General features: G+C 47.7%; 1 pseudogene; it reads left to right on the top strand.

Annotated features, from left to right (window-relative positions):
• The window catches only part of LOC146187339 (uncharacterized), a 139,467-nt pseudogene that overhangs the window by 36,349 nt on the left and 89,038 nt on the right, over nt 1-14,080 (top strand).

Raw genomic sequence — 14,080 nt, 5'->3', positions numbered from 1 at the left:
GCAGGTAGTCGCGTTTGATCCTCTCCCTGTAGTGACCGTGCATGCACGCCCTTGTCCCTGCAACGTGTCCATCATAAATATTGATTGTGGCTCATGTGCTGTGCCTGAAAGCAGCTTTGGGTGCGACGTGACCTTTCTGGAAATTATTTTGCATTAATGAAATGATCTCCACTGTCTGCTTGCTGATGTGACTACAGAAGCATCGGCACCACTCAGTGGCTTGATTCTTTGTGAAGTATAATTCTTGAAATTATAGCTAGAATATAGCAACTGTGCCACGTCTTGTTCTGATTAATCGTTATGTTGTGGGTGCTGGGAATCATGATGGTGTGCAGACAAAACTGTTAATTTTTTTCTCTCTCTTAAAAGGGTACATATCTATGATGGGTACGGTACTGAGGGTTTGGTGCTGAGCCAAAAACAAGAGGCGAGATTCGTGTCCCAATAGAGCACATGCCTTGTAATCAACTTGCGTCGTTCTATCCTTGGCCCAACAGAGCAAGATGCCACCAAATGAATGGCTAAGAAAGATGGTCAGGCCCATTATAAGACTGTAATGAATTGGGCAATATTATGGTGCAGAATGAAAAAAAAAGTACAATCTGAAAGGAATTTTAAACCTGGCTAAACATTCTTCCAGCTGCAATGACACAACTATATACAGGTACCTGCACACTTTTATCAGGGCAGGGCCCTTGATCACAGTGAGGGAAGGTGAATTCAAATAATGAGTTGCAACTGAGCAAGATGAATTTTCAAGGAAGTTTTCTTGAGGCTAAACCGTGAAGGTTCGATAGTGTCAACCCTCTACAGCATGATAATTCGGGTAAAATCCCGTCGCACAACCACATTACCTTGCATTGCCTTAAGCTGCATAAACAGATGCTTCTTGAGAATGTTAAATGCTGCTGCTTAGTGTAGCAAAAAACTGGAAATTACTTGGCAAGAACCAAATGTTGAGGAGAACCAAAATGGGGAGGATAAACATTTATTTTCTGGCTTCAAAGACAACTATACTGGTAACAGATGCGAGATGCTACAACTGGGGATATGCATATAACAGCTTAAGCTTGCTGCTACAGACAGGCAACATTCATTTTTTGTGCATGCAGAAATCTGGATAAAATATCCTTTGCTTTGTTGAATTTCCTGGCTTCAACCAGAGCAGTGCAGCATTACTATCAGGCAACACAAACAGCCTCAAATCTCAAAAAAGCCATGTTACACACACCTAAAATCGCTGGAGTGCTTCTAAGTACTCCACAGATATGGTTGTCAAGTGAAAATTCATGCAGTTGCATCAGCATGTACCTAATTAGCAATCTCGGACTGACCGAAAGCTTAGTGCGCTTCACGACGCTGGAACACAGCACCTTACAGCTTGTTATGTGTCCTCTCAGAGCAATGTACTTCTTTTTCCCTGTTGAGCTGATTGGCTATTTTTAAAATGTCCCCCTAAATGAAGCTGTCACTGTATACATCCATTGCAAGGACCCCTTTGTATGGAAAATTCCACAGAGCCTGTTTCCACATGCAACACTGCACAAGTGTGAAGAAGTGAGACTACAGTACAAGGCTGCATGCATAACGAAAACACAACTGCAATGAATGAGCAAGAGTAGTGCTTTGCCAACTTATCTATTTATTCAATTTGTGACAGAAAAGAACCCAGTAATATGGTCATCCACACTGCTCAAAGACGAAACAGCATTGTCTGCTAGTTTACAAGGTGCGATCATCACTATTATATGTTTTGCATATCACTGTGTATCACTGCTGCATTACAACAGTACCCCCCCCCCCCCCCTCTCGTCTACTTGGGGACTACGCATTAAAGCAGACAGGTTCTCCCAAGTGTGAAACTGCATGGAGTAGTTTCTGTCCAGCTTTAAGGGGAACAAAGTGGGAACGAAAAGCACAAAAACAAGGCGCACAAGAAGCAGTAGTGCTGGCCAATGTTATTCGACGCAGCCCAAAGGCCTGGAGAGTGAATGAAGGGAAATGACAATGGCAGAGAAGGAAATGAACACACTACAGCGCAGGTAGGAACGCATCCACAAAGCTTCACAGGAATTTGTGCATGATCCTGGAAACATCTAAAAAGTAACATTAAAACACAGACAAAAAAAAGAAAAAATAATAGAATCAGGAATGCATATAGAAACCTACACGCATCTAACACGGGATAGGATGAGGTATCATGCAGCATGAGCTCTTCAGGCGAGCAGAATCTGGTGGGGCGAGCTAAACCCAGGGCTATTGAACGAGGCAGAGACTAGAACCTTCCAGTGGCAGTGAAGCGAGGGCGCTGTTACGCATTCAAGAAATAGTAACCCAGCATAACATGATCAATAAAACGGCACAAGAACACTATCACAGGAAAAGAAGAGGGATTGAAAGGCGCTCTTTCTTTCCATCTTCTTTTCCTGTGATCATGTCCTTGCGCCGCTTCAATGGTCAGTGTGAACCAACTAGCATTACAGCAAGTACTACAAGCATAAAATGGCCAGCACGTGTAGCATCCTAGTGGCATGTTTCCATTGCAAGGCAGATGTTATTTGAGTTACTAAATGGCACATATGGATGAGTTGCGAATGACTATTACATATGCATGTATCCTCTGGCAGTTATGTAAAGCCTGACTGGTCCATACATTTACATTCAATGCTTTTGTAGAGACAGACTCCCTGACGAAGGATCTTGCAGCGGTTGACCATAGCATGAAATGTGTTCTTTACGGTACACCTGCAGCTTGGTGATATTGTAAAATTACCCAGAAGCCTCCATATGTGCCCGTAAATACACAAAATTCAGTGAGATGAGCAATCCAAAACACAAAGCTACATTAGATGGGTTTTTAAGCATCGGTAGCATTGAGGAAAAAAAGCACTGCCTGTTTCAGTTGATTAAGGGAATAAGTGTAAGTACAAAACGCAACCATAATTTCAAATGGTTCGATGGTGGGCATAGCCAGCATTTTTTTAATCAGTCTCGAACAGGCCAGGTGACTGTAAACAGTCAATGAAAGCATTTTTCTTGGATTGACAAGATTATGCAGCAGCTTTCTCACTGTATGCAATTATAATATTGACCTAGTAAACATCTTGCAGTTCAGTGCTGCTTTCCTTGCCTCTCTGTCTTAGCATTCGTTACTTGTTACACGAGCCACCGAGTATAAAACATCTGGGTTTGCAAGGCATTTAGCCTCCCGTGGCAAGGACTCCTAACATCCACACACACTCGCTTTCTTCCATTGTTCTTTTATTTGACAGTTCAGAGTTCCAAGCACAGTTTACTTTCCCAGAAGACTATTGAATAGAGGAGATATTTTATTTGATATCACAAGGTGCAGTTTTGCCGTGACTCTTTTGGAGAACTGCACTGTGTTTACATGCCACTACAATTGGTTTCTGTTCTTTTAATTGTATTGAGGATCTGTGTATTCACTCCACGATGAACTTGATCTATGGGCTTGCAGTATAGTTATGTAAACAAAGCAAAGGACTCGGGTAGGTAAGTACACTAGTCATAGAAGTATAGTATTTCATGTTCACAGACAAGTCAAAATTCCATCAAGTCTGCATGCTGTCCTGGCAACTAAGTGACATGCCATTACGCTTGGTCACTGTTTTACAATTAGCCCCTAGACAGTTTTTCTCTACAAGTGGGGACCCTTAGCTGATGCAAGGCAGTGGGCGCTTAGTATTTCTTGATCCCAACTGACCGCTCTGCCCATGCACTATTACTCTGTCGTGCAGTGACGCGACTTTTCAGTGCTTACTCTTAGCTGTATTGTTTTTAAGTATGAGAAACACTGAAATAAAACTACAACAGAAGAATAAAACACTCATTCCACATAAAACTTCCAATATATACATATTTGTACTTAGAATAGTCATTTAATAACATGCAATGTTTCGAACACTTTATGGACTCTTCCTCAGCAGCAGCAGTACAATTGTGCCATAATTCTTATTTATTTGTGGTCAACACTAACTGTACAAATATTTCACTTGAAATTTGGCTGGTAGAGGCTGTCTCAATTAGTAACACTTTTTTTCGGTACATGCCGCAGCTGAGTAGCTTGAGCTGTGTTGCATGTTAACACTCAATCGCCAGATTTCATTTGCTACTTTCAGTATCTGAAATGACAAAAGCAGTGCACACACATAAAACCTAGGAAGGCCAAATTGCATAGGTCAAGAAAAGGAAGTGTATGCTGCAATTGACATGAAGGCACTCATTAATATAGGCAGCACTGAGCACAGAGATGGAGAAACTGGTATTACGTGCTGAGGGGCATGCGAATTGTAGTTTTGCCAACCAAACTGATTATGAATAGCATAGTCTTGCTGCTGAGTCAAATATGAATAATGCTGAAAACCAGACTGAATACAAATAAACTAGTTGAGCAGCTATTTTAAATGTCTTTGAAGAAGTAAACACATTAAATTTTAGAGATAATTTGAACATACACTGTTTGAATCATCTGCTATGGCATGGATACCATAGCAAATGATTCCAAGCACTTTTAAAGATTTGTTACTGTCATGAACCTCGACACATTTTCTGCGTGCAAATGCATCTCATATGCAACACCACAGCTGTACGTTGCAGCCAGAAATGAGGATTATGTGGCGAAATGTACGCCACTAAGAGATTGCTACCACCGGGAAGAACCGCACGGACAATAGCGCTTCTGTACATGTTACAAATGATGTGCATGTTTGTTTACGCTTTGCAGTCTCTTTTCTCAGTAAAACAGGCTTGTTGTAAAATGCGTTCAGGCTGTAATTTCTGATGAAAATATTAAATGACCAGCTCCTGCATCTTTGCCGCGAGCGCTATAGCGAAGTGAACGCGCGAATACAGGCAGGGGAGATATGAATATATACACTTTACCTTTCAATGTATACGTCCGGGAGTACTTAAAAAATTCGTGTCGTCTTCTCCTCATACTAACATAAACACACCAAGTCGACGGCGAAAGCAGGCGCCGCTGGGGCATGCGGATGGGTTCCTGCTGCTGTGACTGCGAGCGGACGCATGCCACATCGGCTCCGTCAAGTTTCGCTAATTATTGCGGCGTATCAACTCGGGCCCTCTTGAAATTTGTGCTACTGTATTCCTAACATCATCAGAATACCGTGAACGCCAAATATAGCCAGGTGGCCCAATTTTCATATAGCGAGGGGGGATTTTCACTCTGCCACGAGGAGTTGGCGCTGGGCCTAACGGCTTCGTCGCTCCCGGAGGCAGTGACTCACCCTCGTCACCTATCAAGATGGCTTCTCAAGCTTCTCTGAGGGGAAACGACCCTTCCGAAATGGTCTGGAAGAGAGAGAGAGAGAGCGAGAACAACTTTTATTTAAAATGCCTGCAGAATCGGTTAGGCTCCCTCCAAGCAGGGAGGACAAGCTTTTACCGTGACGCGGCCACTACGCCAATCTCGTGCGTTGTGCTCCTTGAGGTCTTGTTACGTCCCTCGCTACTTCCGCGGGTTCGAGAGGGCCGCCGCCCCCTTCTTGGGGGTGCTGCCCCCCTCTCCTCGGTTTCGCTCGGTCGCTGCCTCTCTAGAGCTGCCGAGACCTGCTGGACGGCCTTGAGTTGTGTCTCTTGATCACAGCTCCTCGTTGCAGCCTCTAGCTGCGGCGGGATCGTCGTCTTCTCGCTGGCTTCGCGCGGATTTACGCTACAGTCCCAAAGGATGTGAGCCGCGGTGGTTCTCTCCTTCGCGCACAGTCTACACATGTCGCTCGCGTGCACACTCGGACACATGTGCTTAGCTAGCACCGGGGTGAGCAGGGACCCTGTCTGTAACTGTCTGTATAACACTGCCTCCTTCCGGGTAAGCCCCGGGTGAGGTGGCGGCATAGTCTGTCTGTTCAGTCTGTACCATTTCACTATTTCGTTGAAGGTGGTCATCTTGTCCTTGGCACTGCGCCGCGACCAAGACTCCGAGTCGGCCGTGCTTGCAGCCGCGCGGCTGGTTAGTCCTCGCGCGGCCGAGTTGGCCGTCTCGTTGTGGTTCACGTTTCCGCGTTCCGACACGTCACTGCCCATGTGGGCCGGAAACCACTTGATCACCACAGGACTTTTGCGCCCGATGTCTTCGGCCTTGCGCAGTATGCGCGCGGCCTCACTACATACCCTACCCTTGGCGTAGTTCTTCACTGCCGTTCTAGAGTCACACAACACTGTAGTGCATCCGGGGTCGGAAACGGCCAAGGCGATGGCCACCTCCTCCGCCCGGTGCGCTTCTCAAGTCCGGACGCTCATCGCGGTCTTCGTTGCACCCGTCGATGCCCCGACAACCACCGCCGCGTATGCGTTGGTGTTCCCTCGATACTCCGCCGCGTCCACGTAGGCGGCGCCTTCTTCTCTGGCGTGGAGGTCTACGAGAGCCCTGGCCCTCGCCAACCTCCGCTCCCTGTTGTGCTCAGGGTTCACGTTCTTCGGGATCGGGAAGACCCTGAGCTTTCTGTTGATGCTATCTGGTATAGGTACGTCTTTCTGCTGCTTGCCTTCCCTCGGTTCGAGGCCAAGGTCCCACAGTATCTGTCTTCCGGTTCTCGTTTCAGAGAGACGCTCGAGTTGCGCCGTTCTCTGTGCTTCGGCTATTTCGTCCAGCGTGTTGTGGACTCCCAGCGCCATGAATTTTTCGGTGCTCGTGCCCCCGAGGAGACCGAGTGCCGCCTTATACGCCTTGCGTATGGTGGCGTCTATCTTGCTACGTTCACTCGGCCTCCAGTTGTGGAAGGCGGCCACGTACGTTATGTGGCTAACTGCGAAGGATTGAACGAGCCTAGTCAGGCTCTCCTCCTTCATCCCCGCTTTTCTGTTGGACACCCTCTTGATGAGTCTCATTGCCGCAGCCGCTTTGCCCGCGAGCTTGTTGACCGTTTCACCGTTGGCTCGGTTTCGCTGGATGAGCAGCCCGAGTACTCGAATCTTCTCGACCTCCGGTATTACTTGTCCTCCCGCCGTCTTGACCGTGATCTTGGGACGCTCGTACTTGACTTCCATATTCTTTCTTTTCCTGCCCGATCCTTTCGGGGGAATCACCAGCAGTTCTGACTTGGCCGGAGAGCAAACGAGTCCAGACCCGTCCAGCTGCTCCTCGATGGCGTTGACCGCTTCTTGCAGCGTTGTCTCGATGTGTCCGTCGCTTCCTCCCGGTACCCATAGCGTAACGTCGTCGGCGTAGATGGTGTGCCGGACTCCCGCTACTCTTTCTAGCCGGGTGGCCACCCCGATCATCACGAGGTTGAAGAGTAGCGGGGAGATTACCGACCCCTGCGGAGTTCCGACGCTGCCCAGCTTCTCTTCGAGCTGCAGGTATCCCGCACAGATTTCGGTGGTCCGTTCCGTCAGGAAGTCTTTGATGTACTGGTATGTCCTCCTGCCCATGTTTAGCCTGGATACTTGGGCCAGGATAGCCAAGTGCCTCACTTTATCAAAGGCGCTCTGCAAGTCCAGCCCGAGTACGGCTCTGTTGTCCTTGGTGCCCGTCGTATCGTCGATGATCTCGTTCTTCAGTAAGATCATGGCGTCTTGCGTCCCGAGTTTGTTCCGAAACACGATGATGAAATTTGGGTAAAACTCCGATTCTTCCAGGTAACGCTGCCACCTGTTCGTGAGAACGTGCTCGAGGACCTTTCCCACGCACGAAGTGAGCGAGATCGGCCTGAGGTTCTCTATGTTGGGCGGCCTGCCAGGCTTGGGAATGAGGATCGTTTTGGCTGCTTTCCATTGCTTGGGTAGCCTTCCTTCTTGCCAGCACTTGTTGTAGAAGTTCGTGAGCGTTTCGATGGCCGCTTCGTTGAGGTTCTTGAGCGCTCTGTTGGTCACTAGATCGGGACCCGCGGCAGATCTTCCATTGAGATCCTGCAGGGCAACTCTGACTTCCCAGGTCTGGATGTCGCGATCTAGCGTCTCGTTCTCTTTGCCTTGGTAATCCGGGTGTCTTTCCGTGGGGGTGGTCGGCAGGTACGTGGCGTCCAAGCGCCGCTTGACCTCGTCTTCCCCGTGTTCGCAGATTGCCTTGTGTAGGATCCTGGCCAGGTTGTTGTGTTGGTGGCCCTTGGTCTTGGTTTCGTCGAGGAGGTGCCGCAGCATGTTCCACGTCTTGCCCTTGTGCATCTGTCCGTCGGCTTCGTTGCAGGCCTCGTTCCACTGTTGGGTGCATAGCACCCTGCAGTGGACCTCGATCGGCCTGTTGAGCTCAGCGATCTTCTTCCTTAGACTTCGGTTGGTTCGTCGCTTCTGCCACCTCGCCTTTGTGGACTGCTTGGCTTCTATCAGGTGGGCCAGCCGACTGTCCATCTTGTCTATCCGTTCGTTCGTCTCTAGCTCTTTGGTGGCTCCTTCCGTCGTCTCAACGACGTTGGCCGCCCATTGCTCGATGTCCGTAATGTCCACTTGCACCGCGGATAGCGCCTTTCGAAAGGCGTCCCAGTCCGTAATGCGATGCTTCCTTATGCCGGTGTTGCCTTGGCCTTCGAGCGGTACGACGACCTCCACGATGTAGTGATCGCTGCCCAGCTCATGGCCCGTGTTTCTCCATTTCGCTTCTCTTGATCCTCCGTCAGTTTTGACGAAGGTAAGGTCCGGATTTGTGTCTCTCGTAACAGATGTGCCGATCCTGGTGATTAGGTTCAGTCCAACGTCGGTAGCGTCTTGCATCAGCTCTCTCCCCTTGACCGTCGTTCTGTGGTAGCCCCAGTCTTGGCTCGGAGCGTTAAAGTCTACTGTTTCGACTGTTTAACCTGAAGCTGTCACGGAACCTGCCCGTTTCAAGCACGAGGAGCTCTTTCAACTTGTCAGCCGGCGTTCCAGAACCGGCTCCAACACAGCGGCTGCCACATCGGCGGCGTCCCAAACCAAGCAGCAAGCGCCAGCGCACGAATCTGCCTCATCGCTTCGAAACCAAGCTAAGCCGTATCTGTGGAAGCCCCGTCCTATGCCACGAATGCACCCTCAAGACTATGTTGTCATCATCAAGCCCAGGGTCACCGCGGACCTGAGGAACACCTTTCGACGCGGTGAGCTAGGCAAGGCACTGAACTCGCACCTAGGCATTTCTGCTGCCGACAATGTTCTCGACATGGTACCCGCATGGGAGCAGAATGTGCTCGTTGTAGGGACACGAAATCCAGACCTCGCCAATCGCCTCATCGGAGAATTTAATTTGCCAACTGGTAAACGCCCCCTACCAGTGCACGGGAATTTAAAGCTTACCGGAGACGTGTGCCGCGGTATCATCGGGGGCATCGCCGACGATGAAACAAGCGCGACGATCACTGCCCAAATTGTCTGGCGAGGAGGCCAGATCGCCAGCATCCGCCGGCTCAGAAACTCAACCATCGCGCTCATCACATTTGTGGGAAAGGTGGTCCCGCGATACGTCCACTATAACGGGGAGCTTACACCCGTCCTAGAATATAAGCGAACTGTGCCGGCATGTGTAAAGTGTGGTGCTGTGGGACACCGCTCGGACATTTGCCCCACGCCGAACTCGCCAAGGTGCGGCCTTTGCGGCCAAACTGTGACTGTGACGCAGGACGGTCCTGCGCCACACGAATGCAACCCGACCTGTGCAATCTGTGGACTAGCCCACCCCACGGGATCGAGAGATTGCACGGCCAAATTTCGCCGACTCCATCTTGCCGGAGCCACACCTTCACAACCTGAAGGACCTGAGACGCCAGCGTCTGAAAGCAAGCAAGGTCACTCCACCGGCAGAGCTAATGGCGGAGCGCCACGGTGCGATCCTACCCCCGGCTCACACCAAAGTGACGTGAACACAGACTCCTCCTCTCCCTTACAGTCGTCAACTGGGAAGAAGGGGAAGAGGAAGAAGAAAAACAAGAAAATGATGGATAGATGGATGGAATATAGGAGCGTCGCCTTTGAAACGGGGTGGTAGCAGTAGCTATCATGCTCATTTTTCTCCATATATCTTAATTATTGATTTAGATTGGTTAACTGAACCATCATTCTATTTATAAAATTTTTGTTCCTACATTACTAACATTATGTCACTTCTCTGCTTTTAAGCCACCAATCTTCCAGTCGTTTTTTGCTAGCTTCCACCGGTGGTTTATTCACCCGGCCACTGGTATCTCTAAACCCCAGAGCTTCAGGAACAGTGATTGCGTCTGCATCAACTTCCGGACGGATACCATTACATTCGAGTATCATATGGTCAATTGTTTCACTGGACTTTCCACATATAGCACATGCGTCATCTCTATTGTTAAATTTCTTTTTGTATCTGCGTGGTCTAAGGCACCCTGATCTAGCTTCAAAAAGTAGGGCACTGCCTCTTGAGTTATCAAAGAAATCTTCCTTCCTGATCTGCATTTTCCACTTACGGTATAATTCCACACTCTGTTTCTTTTCCATCGAATTTCTCCAATTTTTACCTTGTGTGTTTTTCACCTGTTGCTTAATGCTCTTTATTTCTCCGTCCTTGTGACTAGCAAACGTACTAGGTAGTTTCCTAGTTTTTTTTCTGCATTGTGAGTCCACGCTTTTTAAGTACAGGTATTTAAATACTTTAGCTGCCCATCTGTTACTGTCCAATTTCCTCAGGCGTTCCTCATATAATATTTTACTCTGAGCTTCCCGTACTTCGAAAGATGCCCAGCCCATATCTCCCTGTACCGCCTCATTTGTAGTTTCGCCGTGGGCACCTAGTGCTAATCGTTCAACGGATCTCTGATTTATTTGTAATGTCGACTGTACCTTTGATTTTAGGCACAAAACCGCATTTCCGAAAGTCCAGGCACCATAATTCCTTTCCAAGTACCCCTCAAAACCTCATACCTATTGTATCCCCACAATGCCTTATGCTTCATTATCCCGGCATTCCTTCTCCCTTTGGCCTTAAGTGATTGCTCATGCTTTCCAATGTATGCCAATCCTTCGTTTACCCATACCCCCAGATATTTATATTCAGCTACTCCAGGTGTTTCATGGCCTTGTATTTTAAGACCCTGATAAGTTGAGCCGTTGAAAATCATCAGCCCCGACTTAACTGCGATGAAACTGAAGCCTAGAGCGTCCCCTTCGTCTCCGCAATACTTAACTAGAGTTTGCAATTCTTCCAGACTCTCAGCTAGCAGCACAATATCGTCTGCATACATCAAACCGGGGAGGCGCTGCTCTACCGCCTTTCCACCTAATCTATATGACAGGTTAAATCCTAGGTTACTGTCTTGTATCCTCCGTTCCAGGTTTATCAAATAAAGCATGAACAGCACCGGTTATAGAGGACAGCCTTGTCTTAATCCTTTGCATACTTTGACATCTTCCGTACTTCTTATCCCTTCCCATGTAATTTCTACCTTGTTTTCCTGGTATATTTCCTGTAGGAACTCTAATATTTCATAACCGATACCTTCTTCTTTTAATATGTTTCACAGGAGTTCCCTGCTTACGTTGTCGTACGCCCCGTTTGTGTCCAGGAAGGCCAAATACAAGGGTCTATTTTCCACTCTAGATATTTCAATGCATTAGGTAAGCACGAACATGCTATCATCTAAGCGCCTACCATTTCTAAAGCCGTTCTGAAGTTCTCCGAGTATCTTGTTACTTTCTATTCATGCTTGCACCTTTAATTTCACCGCCTGCATGGCTAACCTGTACATAACAGATGTTATGGTAATCGGCCTGTAGGATTTTATGTGCATCCTGTCTCCTTTACCTTTATAAATCAAATTCATTTTACTCTGCCGCCGGCTGTCCGGAATTTGCTTATTCGTTATGACTGTTTCCAGAGCTTTTAACAACGTTTCCTTACTTTTTGGACCGAGTTCATTAATCAGCTTGATCGGTATTCCATCTATTCTTGTAGATGTGTTTTTAGGAATATTTTTTTCTACCTTTTTCCAGTTTAGATTGGTCAGTTCTAAGCTGTTTTGTATTCTGCTACCTTGTGTTGCTTCCTGATTTGCGGAGATTGCCCTACCGTCGCAATTAAATGACTCGGCTATAACTGATGTGATGTAGTTCACTGCGTTGTCTCCCTTTAAACAATTTCCCTCGTTATCTTGAATCCGATCCTGCTTTCTTTGATTCTTCTTCCCTAGCCAGCTTATATGGTTCCAGAATTTTATGGCTCCGCCTCTAGAGGCATCGTGTATGTCAGCCATCCAGTGATTGATGGACTGCTTTATTTTATTTTGGACGAGGGCCTGTACCTCAAGTTTGTTTTGTCGTTATGATTCCCATTTTTGGTCGATTTCCTCTTGAGATACCTGTGCTTTCTTTGCCACTCGGCGTTCCTTTGAAGCAGCCCGTCGTTGTTCATTAGCTTCCCTGATTTCCTTATTCCAACAGCTTCGTGGCTTCTTTCCATTCCAGCGGTTTGCTACTTTAACCTCCTGAATTTTCCTCCTTATGAGTAGTTCTACCTGTTCATAATCCCAGTCTTCCATGGGGCTTTTCTCTATTGCTTCCTCTATGTCTGTTGCTATCTGCGCTATTTGATCGTCGTTTAATTTTGCGTTTCCGTTTTGTCTAAGTTCCATTTCTCTTTTCATCAAGGGCCCCATCTGCAGACTAATACGTTTATGATAACTTCCCATACTACAATCCCCTTCTTCGTCTATTTCCATTTTTGTGACCTTGCTATAAATTTCCTGCGACATTAGACAATAGTCAATGGTCGTCTGCCTGTTGCGGAATTCCCACGTGATTTGGCCTTCACATTTTGTTTCTCTATTTACTATAACCAGATCGTGTCGCTCACAGAAATCTAGCATTAGCTTCCCGTTACAGTCCGTGTATCCGTCCAGATCGTCGATGTGGCCGTTCATGTCCCCCAGTAGAATAATATTGGCCCCGTTTCCAAACTGGCTTATATCGTTACTGAGGCATTCAACAAGATCCTTGTTTTCTTGCCTGCATTGATGTTCTGTTCCTAAATAAACTACCCCTAGCCATGTCCTTATGCCGGCAATTGTTCCTGAAACCCAGATATGTTCTTTACAAGATGATTTAATTCTTTGCCAATTTGTTCCCTGGTGTATCAACATACCTACCCCTAAACCCTTTTTTCCGTTTTCGTTCTGTTGCCCCCTTCCCAGACGTAGCCTTCTATAAAAGGCGGATCTTCTAGTTCTCTGAGATGAGTCTCGCAAAGAGCGTACACACCTATTTTGTCATCCTTCAACTGCTGTTCTATCTCTAGCCATTTCACTCTTTTTCTACCTCCTTGCATGTTTATGTAGCTGATCCTAGTGCTAAATTTTTTTTGTACTTTTCTTTCTCGACCTACTGTTTGCCATTTTGGGGGGCTCAGCCTCCATTATTACACTTTCTTCTGCTTCACTTCTAACTACCTCTGTGCTTTGAGTCCTCGCGGACCCCCTTAAAAGCTTCAGCCCTGCCTGCCAGTCGCCAGCCGATCTCTGCTCCCACCCTTCTGTTAAAATGAATGCCATCTCGCTGAAAAGCCCTACCAAAACCTGCTTTATGTACCTCCCTGTTTTCCTCAACCACTTCGAAAAGCTTCTCCAGGCTTAACTTTCTTATGTCCTGATTAACTGTCACCACGTCCTTTTCCAGCTTTCCGTTCAATCCTAGCACCTCTGGTTCTGTGCATACAATTACCTGCGTTTGCTGTGCTACCTCCCTGATCTCCTCAACTCCCTTAGCTGAATTTTCCACCACTCCTGCAGCGTCACCATTTAGGACATCGTTTAGCCCCGCGGCTACTGTTACTATACTGCGCTCTGCGGAATTCTTCAACAGCCTATTTTTACTCTCTTTCAGCACTGCCCCCATTGTTCTCCCTGGCAAGGCTCCAACCAACACTCTCTTATCGCCAAAGAAGCAGACGCCGCCACCGCCCCCCAACGGAGACGATGCCAAGCCCTTCCCCGCCCTCAAACCAGATGGCGCTGCCGGATCCCGGGCCCCGGCGCAGCAACAATGCACTCAGGTGAGTAGCTGGGCGCGGGCCGCCTCCTGCCTTCCCTCATCCTCACTCGCTTCTCCTTCCTCGATACACGGCGTCGATGTCGAAAGCCGCAGGCAAAATGAGCAGCTTAAAGCGCAGGTCGGGCAACTG

This window comes from Amblyomma maculatum, chromosome 6 (assembly GCF_055883805.1).
Source record: "Amblyomma maculatum isolate TAMU_Amacu chromosome 6, ASM5588380v1, whole genome shotgun sequence".
NCBI classification, from domain to species: domain Eukaryota; kingdom Metazoa; phylum Arthropoda; class Arachnida; order Ixodida; family Ixodidae; genus Amblyomma; species Amblyomma maculatum.
This window is presented reverse-complemented; position numbering and strand designations above follow the sequence as displayed.